This window comes from Lytechinus variegatus, chromosome 3, assembly GCF_018143015.1.
Source record: "Lytechinus variegatus isolate NC3 chromosome 3, Lvar_3.0, whole genome shotgun sequence".
Lineage (NCBI taxonomy): Eukaryota > Metazoa > Echinodermata > Echinoidea > Temnopleuroida > Toxopneustidae > Lytechinus > Lytechinus variegatus.
Window position 1 is genome coordinate 21,926,986 of NC_054742.1, and position 8,546 is coordinate 21,935,531.

Consider the following 8,546-nt stretch of genomic DNA (forward strand, 5'->3'; position numbering starts at 1 on the left):
ATCAGATAGCCAGCGGTCAGTGATTAATATTCAAAATTATGTTTGTGGTCATTTATTCTAAGAAACAATTAATTGTACTTCCCAATCTCTTCTGCTTCCCTGAATTTAAAGGTCAAGTCCACCCCAGGAAAATGTTGATTTGAATAAATAGAGAAAAGTCAAACTAGCATAATGCTGAAAATTTCATCAGAATCTGATTGTAAATATGACTTTTTTTTAAAAGGTTCGCTTATTTTTCATAAAACAGTGATATGCACATCTCAGTGACATGCAATGAGACAGTCGATGATGTCCATCACTCACTATTTCTTTTGTTTTTTATTGTTTGAATTATACAATATTTCATTTTTTACAGATTTGACAGTAAGGACCAACTTGACTGAACCATATTTCATGAAACAATGCTAATTCCACATGTTCATAATAAAATACAAAAGAAATAGTGAGTGGATGATGTCATCAGTCTCCTCATTTGCATACCGACCAGGGTGTGTGTATAACTGTTTTGTGAAATTAAACGAAACTTTAAAATGTCATAACTTTCTTATTTTACATCCGCTTTTGATGAAGTTTTCAATGTTATGTTTGTTGGATTTTTCTCTTTTTATTCAAATTTATATTTTGTTTTGGTGGACTTGTCCTTTTATAATGTTCAGATCATTATACCGTACAGACACGAATATGTCTCTGATCTTAAAAGTTTTAGGAAATGGGGTTGTTTTAATAACTACAGTGTATATGATATAATCTAGCAATCCTGTCCAAATCTCAGATTACTTTCTTTAAAAAAAAACACGACTAAAAGTGGGACAAGTGCACCAGAATCTGATTATATTGAACTTCAAAGCTAATCGATATAAGGGCCCAAATCTTATCTATATTACTGTTGCCCTTGACAAACAGTTCATATTCATAATTATGCTGGTGGCGATGATGTACTTAGTATTTTATGTGAAACAATTTATTGGCAAGTTGAATATGAAAGGAGAGTTCATTGCTGTCACGTGTGAAGTCGAATATTGACATCGCATATATATTTGCATGAACGTTCCTTTATGCGGGCTGGCTATTTCATCGGAAAAGAGGAATATATCAACGGATATCAATATAAAAAAAAAATCGATGAGTGTTTGAAATTCAGGTTAAGAATTACAAATAGAATTGCTTCAAAATTGCCAGTTGGGCCAAACGCCACTTCATCCAATAGCAATTTCAATTAACTCCATTATCAGTTGGTCCAATCGCCATTTGGTCCAATAATGACAGTTGGCCTAATGCACTAGGTCTAATAACCGTTAATGGGGGCAGGTGCGGATCCAAAAACACACCATCACAATATAGGATGGAAAACTGTAATTGAGACACAAATAGCGATTTAATAGCTTGAATTTGATAACCGTCTCTGAGACGCATAGTTTATGGCCAGTTTTCTCTTTTTTTTGGGGGGGGGGGGTACTCAAAAGTTTTATTTTAAAAAGGAAGAAATATTTTATTTTATTAGTGGGGTGTGTGTAATTGCAAGGTAATTTGAAAGTACAAGTTTTGCTGTTGATAAGTTGATGTACTTGTATGAAGTGCATCATGCAACATTGTACCAACTGTCATCAAATGGGTATTGGACTGTCAATTGAAGTGAGCATTGGACCAAATAAATGACGTTGGGTCACATGGCTATTGGACGATGAAGTGTTTATTGGACAAAATGGCATTTAGAGGAAGTGACTTTTGGACGAAGCGGCTCTCAGACTAACTCACTATCAGACGAAATTGCTATTAAACGAAATGATATTAGATCAATCGGCATTAGACGACCTAGTCACTGGACGAAATGGCATTGGACGTAGTAGACATTAAACTGTCCTTCAGGGGAGTATACAGGATTTTCCAAAAGGGGGCATTTGGTTCAGGAAAATTTGAGAAGAAAACAAAAAAGAAGAACAAAAGAGGTATTCACTTGTACTCAAAATGGGGAGGGCATGCACGGACAAGATGTGTCCCTACCTGAGTTCCCTGGCACTGCCTCCTATAATGATGTGAAAAGATATTTTGTTGATAAGTATATAAGTTTATCCTCATTCAATTATGATGTTTGAATCACTCACCCCACTATTCCAATTAAAAAACCTTGGGAGAGATTAAGACAATGAGGTCATGAAGTCATTTCTACTTCCATATTGGCGTCTAATAAAGAGATGAGATAACTGTCAAATTTGATAAAGCTTTATAATTAATATCAAAATCTTTAATTCACAAAAAATGAAAAGAGTTGCACCATGCATAATTCTTTGTTCTCTTTTTATACTAGAAAAGATCCATTCTCATTCATTTACTTAAAAAAACATGTCTAAATAGATCGGTGATAAGACTAGTTTACAATATATTCATGATTATTTTGATGCATCATTATTGAAAGAAAAAAAATCATTTAATTCAAAGAAAGAAACACTCCTCGAAGACCACAATTTGACTGTATCATGGTTGATTGAATCATTCTTTTATTTAACAAAACACCTCTTTGTCAACCAAGAAGGAGAGTATGAGTCATTCATATTTTTTTGATGAAAGACATGCCCAGGGTCTTGGTCTGAAAGTAAGCGGTCAAAAGTGACCAGAGGTCAATCAATAAACACACTCACTTTCAACATGCTGAATGCGCCAAACACTTGAACGCTGAATACAGGGTTGAAGGTAAATAATTTTCCACAACCTCACAATAGAAACGTCAATCAGGAAATGTTTGTATAAATCATGTTTTCATAAGGAAGAAAATATAGAGTTCAAGAGACTAGAAACAAAGTTTTTTTTTCATTTCCGTGTTTAGTTTATAAAGGCTTTATTTCTCGAGGTATACACAACCAAGACACACATGTGAGCTTATGATACATTCCTTTGAAGTTTAAGTGTATACAAATAATTTTGATAATCAAGAAAATGTCCTTGTCTACAAAGTTATCCGAAATGTCCAGATCGATGTTGCTTTTATATACTGAATTCTGTTATTCTTGTTGCTATTTCTAGAAGACCCTGAAGTGTCACATTGCCATATAAAATGTGTATCTATTTATACATGTATATGTATATTCGTAAACATGTCGATCTCGCTTGTCTTTTATTGTAATCATAAAACAAAAATTAAAGCAAATTTCTTCAAAATCAATGAATAGGCTTTCTAAGATAAAGTATATTATTATGTTGGGTCAAATGCGTGTACTTGATTCAAGTTGTTGTTTCGTGTTTTTTGAAAATCGAACTCTATCGTACTTTTAAGTGTGAAGTACATCAGTATAATTTGAACCTAAATTCCACTTACTCTCAAGACAAGCAAAACATACAAGTTAATCTTTCCTTGAATCCATTAAAACCACATGTCCTCATCGCAATAAGCTATAAATTTATATTTATTGCGGTTTCACACACTAATGCAGATCAATTCTTGTATGTTTCACAAAAAATGCATTAAACCATGTTGTTACTAAGATTATTTTGGGATCACCATCCAATCACCTTTATGATTCCATGTGGCATTAAGCTTATCCGGTTGGATCAGAAAATATTGATATTTATAATTATTCATTTTCCGCATGTATGACAAAAGTTCAGTATGATGCAATCACATTGCACGTCATCTGCAATTGCCCTTTGTCGCTTCAAACAATGATCTGCCCTAAATGAAATGAACTCTCTACTCCAACCTTGCACTTCATACGCCTTTTCCTCCACAGACATGACAGATGAACATATAGGCCTATACATCCAGCGCTTCTGCATGGATCCTCGAACTACGGGTTAAATGTTTCAAGTTGATTGGTGGTATAGTGGTAGCCACTTTACCTGATTGCTAAGAAGACAACTAACTGGCTAAACGTCCTATCCGAGGGGCATGGACTTTAAAGATGAAAAGCTTTGTCATGTGGCAAAAGTGTTGTACATAGGACTATTGCTCTACACATTACTCTACCCGCGTCATGCAGGGTATTGTAACCTTACTTGTGTTTACCGGACCTACCGTTGGAAATTGATAAATAAAAAAAATATTGAATGTTATTTTAGCGTTATCATTATAGGAAATATAGTAACAAAACACGATCACCAGTTTGCAATCGTACTCAGTTGACTGGAATAGCTAGGAAATGTCAAGGTTTCAAATGCACTTTATGTTGTTGCAGTTCACAACGCTCCGCATCTAAACACAATCGTTTAGTATTCAAGTTTACAGGAAAAAAAACAGTTATTTGTACTGGTCAATAGATGGGAGTTTTAGGCACTGGTCCCCCGGGAATTCCACTATCAATTAAAAAAATGTATATAAAAGGGAAAAAAGTACGAGAAGGGGTAACAAAATTATGATGTCATTTTCTGATTATTTTGTTTGGATTATTGCGCACTGTGGGTTTGGGACAAATAGTAATATTCAGCCTCATTTTGAAGCAAGATTTTGTATAACCGACTGTAGCTTCCTTCCAAATATTATCCTACCCTAGCATGCCCAGTGAGATAAAGTGTTGCATGAGTTCGCAAAACCTGATCAGAGTAGGCCCAACAATATACAGGAGGGCGGAACAAGATAAAACATAAATAGAGCAGCCCATTCGTTGTATGCACAAAGTAATAATCACTATTATATTTATAAGAGCTTGACCCCTTGCAGAGATTGGAAATACAATAAAACTTTAATGTAAATGTAGGGAAGAGTGACATTTCCTGCTGAAATAACAGATAAGAACAGGGTTCAAAGTATAAGTTATTTGAAAGAAACATAACAAATTATATTTCGAAATTTCGACATCACATTGGCTAATCCTTATCATAATCATGATATAAGCAATAATAGAGTGAATATGAAATACAGTAATACACGTCTTGTTTTTATCAGCAGTCTGTCTGAGCCTATATTTTTCTCTGTCTATGATCAATCTACGGGGAATCTTAGGTGATCCATAATCGTCATGATCATCATGATCATGATAATGCTAGCTTGTAATGAATATCTGATTTTGAGTATGATTCCTTTCAATATTTTTATAATCCAAATTGATAAAAAATGATTTTGAAAGATTATGATGTTATTACCACCGCGGGGGAAATACCCATCTTATCATGCCCGAAGCTCTTCGTAATACAGTTTCATAAGAATTTAGTTCTGCTGTTTGATATGTTCCAAAAGTACTACTAATTTCCATGCCATTCCGGCATAAGTGTTCAGATGTCAACTAAAAGTAAAATAAATTTATATTTTCATTAAAACCGAATATCTAAGAATCTTTAGAGTATAAGCAAAATTATCATGGCCATGTCAAGCTCAAGCTGGGGTGCTGGAGTGCTGAAGCACCCCAAGATTTTCCTACGGGGGTGCGGCGTGTGGTATTCTCCATATGAATTCTTGTACATGTACATGATGTAGGTGTGGCAAAATGGAGAAATATAACCAAAATGACCTATATTTTTGCTTGTCAAATCTACATCTGCACCCCCTGTAAAAAAATCCCATGCAGGGCGTAATGGATGAAGTGAGCGAATGAAAATCAAGTTGACATATTTAGAAATAATTATGGGCTGGAGGTATTTTTCTCAGGAAATTCGATTGAAAACATCATGTTGAATCATATAATATTATCTTTTTTTAATGAAATACAATTTTGAGATTAAAAAAAGAAAATAGTGGGATTGGGGCTCCCCAACAATAAGCCAGTAGCGCTTGCTGGCAGAAAAAAAAAACTTTTATCGTAGTTTCGTTTAGAAAAAAACAAAAAGGAAGATTTTTGAACTGGTATTTTTTTTCCATTTGGATTTGTCTGGGAAGTAATTGTTTATTTCTAGGGTCCCCCCAATTAATTTGGGGGGCTTACTTGTCAGGCAGTGGGGGCAGGGGGAGTTGACCCTAACCCCCCCCCAAAAAAAATGCACCCAAATCATGTAAAAAAAAATATATATAAAATATCATGTACCAAATCCCCTCCTTTCCAACTGTCGTATATTTGACATATTCTTGCCCCTTCAGACAAAATTTTCTGAGGAGGCTTGGACCTTGTTTTGAGTGACAAAATTAATGTTACTTGGAACTGGAACGGGTCCCGGTTGAGATAAACCATCTTTAGACAAGGGAACAAAGAACGACTGAGTACTTCCGCTCCAAGTCGTGCAGATGGCGGACAGCACCAAGCATACCAGCAGGAACTTCTTCATTTCATAGCATCCTTCTTCCGGTCCCCTTAATAATTAGCCAATAGATGTACCTTGAAAAATCGCACCAGAGATTATCTTCCTTCGCCAGATACATTTTGTATAAATTGTTTCCTCTTTGCACCCCCCGCTCAATTAATTTATGGTTTTGTTTTGTCACTTATAATGGATAACATGCCATCAAATAAGTTTGACGTATACTTGGATTCTACTAACTGTGGAAGGGATTTTTTTTTTGTTGAAATATAGAGGAAAAATGTAATTTATGCAGTTCCATCCAACCAACCCTTTTTATGCTTGCGAGATAGACTCAAGCCATACTTCTTTGAATTCTCGCTCCGGAGTTGATCTGTTTTTGGTTAAACATCTACATTTCTTCATACCATGGACCTGATTTCAAGGGGATGCTGCATATGGGCAACACCCCCGCTTCCAAGGGCCACTGACGCCAGTGTTCCAGGATCATTTTGGCCGCCAAGTGCACTCGGTTTGAGTGCCAAAACGCATTTAGTGTACTTTTAGCACGGACCTACTAGGTCCATGAGTTTAGGGACGCAACGGCCGGGGGGGGGGGTATCTACAAATGTAGACCCACATCTACAGTGTATGTACCTCAGCTAATTCAACGAGTCTGCATAGCAGACTAGGTCTACTGAGGCTGGCAAACCAGTAGCAGATCCCATGCACCTCACTAGCCATTCAGAGTCTGCATAGCAGACTAGGGGGGGGGGGTAGTACTTAGATTATGATTGGACGGTGTGCTGGTTTCCTGGCACAGACCAGGACTGAAACTTTGATCAACAAGTTTGCTTCCAAGCAAAGACTATCACATACAAAACTTGCTGTTCCTGAGCGAGAGGGCCCCAGAACACGTAGTCTGCTATGCAAGACTCTGAATGGCTCGTGAGGTATGATCTGCTACTGGTTTGCGAAGCAAACCAGCCTGAAAGGGCGAGCGAAGCGAGCCACATCTGCAGCCTCAGTAGACCTAGTCTGCTATGCAGACTCCTTGATTCAGCTGTGATACACACTGCAGATGTGGGTCTACATTTGTAGACTACAGAACACAAGGCATGATTAAGCTGCATTCAGACCCTTATAGGGGTGGTCCAGGATGGAGATAATTATATCTCAATAAATAGAGTAAAATTCACAAAGCAAAATGATGAAATTTTGATCAGAATCGGATAACAAATAATTAATTTTAAACTATTTGCATTATTCCGGTGAAACAGTTCTAGGCATGTCTTTATGAATATTCATGAGGTGGGCTGATGATGTCATATCCTTACTTGTTCTTTTGAATTATATTGTATGAAATTAGGATTATTCAATTTTTTTTCTACTGAGATATAAAACAATGGGATTGACAACTGATTAAGTGCATTAGTCATAATACTGCCGCAGCTTATTTCATCATAATGGAGACACATCAGCATGTATGAAAAATGAAACATTTATGATTTCATATAATAACATAAGAAAAAGGGAAGTGTGGATGTGACATCAGCCCACCTAATGAATATTCATGACGATGTGTATATAATTTTTTTTTTACAAAATATTGATAAACTTTAAAATTCAATAACTTTGTTATTTGTTATCCGATTTTGATGAAATTTTCAGCATTTTGCTCTGTCAATTTTACTTTATTTATCTAGATATAAATATTTTCAGCCCGGACCATCACTTCAAATCAAGTGAAGGGTTTGTACAGCAGACTAGTGTAAGACTTGGGGCTTAAAATCCTTACCCATTTCTGAGGGTCATTTGACCGTGAACAGGTACCCATGTCTAGGATTTTTCTCAAAATACAGACCCATGCCTAAGGATTTTCTTAAAAATACAGACCATTTTAGATGTGGATCATGACTACAGATACTCGCCTAGGGGTCCCGCGGCTGCGAAATTATTGTTCCCACCACAGTTCCGGACCCAAGACGCAATTCATGAATAGGATTATCATGTAGACTTTGAAAAATAATTTCGCGTCCCGTCTATTCTCGACCGGACAGACATTTCCGGGACTGTTCCTAGGGATTCTTTAGTATTTTTTTTAGAAACAGACCCATGTCTAAGGATTATTCAGTTGAAAAAAGGGGCCCATGGCTAAGGATTTCTTGCAAGACTTTTTTTTTGTTTGCAAAAAACTACCCTTTGAAGCGGCACATCCTCGTATGCGATATACACGCGAGTACCCCTCCCCCAACCCCGTGCGCAATGGGCGACAATATTTTTTTACATATAAAAATAATGTAGCAAGATCTGTGTAACCCACTCCCCATTTTTAGGACCCCCATCATCCCCGGCATCACCCCCGCTCCTCCCCGTACGCCTATAGGCCACATTAGGACTCCTTGCCCCTC